The following is a 2,153-nucleotide window of genomic DNA, read 5'->3' as shown; positions in this document are numbered from 1 at the left end:
CTTTCAGAACAATAGCACAAGATAGATATTAGCCATTTTTACAAATGGAAGAGCTATGACACATTTTGAATAAAAAGTGCTGATCACCAAATTCATTCTCAATCTTCAACAATCTTTTATGAAATACAATTTAGCTGCTTTGCCTGTCATGTTCATTTAACATATTATCTTTTCCTTTTTTTCCTTAGGACTTAACATTCATTAAAGATCCATTGCTACATGGATCTAATGGTTATTAAACAATTAAGATCCACTTAAGATGTGCATGCAATGTGAGCTTGAGAAGACTATTAAGTAAGAATTAAGTGGAGGGGGTGAATTCAAGTATGATATATTTGATACATTGTAAGAACCTTTATAAATGCTGCAGTGTACCCCTACCCAACACAAAAATAATAAAAAAATTGTATTTGGGCATAACTAAAAATGTAAAGCCCAGTTGTGAATAGTTCAATAATTATTTTATTACTAATTAATCAAATTGCAAATTCATTTGCTATAAAAGAGAATGGTAGTTATGTAATTCTTAATACTGCCAGTTAATCATCAAGTATACTTAATTTCTCAAAAGTGTATATCATTATTTTAAAACTTTTATATTGAACATTTTCCATGTTCTTCTACTTTGGGCTTATCTATGTGCAAAATTACCAGTTCCTCTCAACATGAATTTGTAGGAGTTGAAATAAGTGAATATTAGGTGGATGTACTAGTTTGCAGTAGAGTATGAATAAATATGATGTTATAACACTCTTGGGAGTTCCTTGGTTCTCAGTCCTTTGTCAATTTTCATGTAAAACCATTACTTCCTTGGTCTCCTATCCTCTGGAACTATTGACTTGTATATTTATAGAACCATTTTAGATTGCTTCATGATTGTTCCAGATCCAAAAATCAAAGTACCAACCAGTTATTTAAGAAATACCTCAGACTTACCCTGTCTAAATTGATGTCAGGATCTTATTTCCTAATATGATTGTCTTTCCCCATTCTCTGTCTTTGTGAGTTTTATCATCTCTTCTCCAGTTTTTGTAGGCTTTGTATTATGCCTTGTATTAGAAACTCTCATTCTCTTGGCACTACATATCCAATTAAGAACCAAGTATGACAACATTACTTCCTAAATTCCTCAAATCTGTCTTCTTTTCCCCATGTTTTGCTTTTAACCTAGAGCAAACCACTATCATGCATTATCTGCACTTTTGAAATAGCTCACTAATGTGATAGCCATCTGAGGTATTAATGTATATTGACTTATTTCATTATTACTCTAGAAGGCCAGTTTTGTGACTATTCTGATCTCACTTGCAAGGTAACTTATTTAATATCACTAAAACCAGCAAGTAGAAGAGCTGAAATTTGAACCTGGTCTATTGGGTCACTGAACATCACACTCAGTATTATTGAACATGATCAAGAGAAGCAAATATTCTGTTGGCCTTAAATTCTATGAAAAGTGAATTGTTATTATTTTAGTCAAGTTATCCTCAATGTTCAAGTCAGTCTTATGAAATCAAAGTTAGTTCTTCATGTTGGAGTTCCTTAAATTGCAACTCTGAGCAAGATAGAGAACACAGTATTAAAATCTTAGTTCCTTACAGGGAATGATACAGAATATAATCTAGATCTTTTTCCTTCTTTGACCTGGAACTTCACTTAATACAAGGGAGGAGTTTGAACAATTAGAGGAAAAAAGAGTTAATATGTTCTTAGACTGTGCCTGTCATGCATCAGCTCTCTCAAGTAAGCTTTGACAAGAGCTGTACAGCAGCGTATTTATGGTTGGATCCAGTGACAAGTGCCTGAAGTGCAGCTCTCTACTTCTGTTGATTACAGAAGTACCCATGTGATTTAAATTCCAGATGGACAGGAGATAGACATGACATGTTGTTTGGAAAATTGAGGAGACAGAGATGCATTATCTTCCAAAGTCCATTTCACATGATGTTCCAAAGATTTATTTACTTGGCTTCTTTAAAGTAACTTTATTTTCCTAGGTGATGCTCTGTATTAGGATGCAATAGATGAGTTTAAAATCAAAATCTCTGTAGCTGGATTAAGACCATACTTGGAATTACAAAGCATTGAAGCCCACTAAGTTTTCTGGAGGAAATAACTTATTTTTTTGTTTTTTAGAATAAAGATAACTCTTG

This window comes from Castor canadensis, chromosome 14, assembly GCF_047511655.1.
Source record: "Castor canadensis chromosome 14, mCasCan1.hap1v2, whole genome shotgun sequence".
NCBI classification, from domain to species: domain Eukaryota; kingdom Metazoa; phylum Chordata; class Mammalia; order Rodentia; family Castoridae; genus Castor; species Castor canadensis.
The sequence above is the reverse complement of the archived record's forward strand: the minus strand, read 5'-3'. Positions refer to the sequence as shown.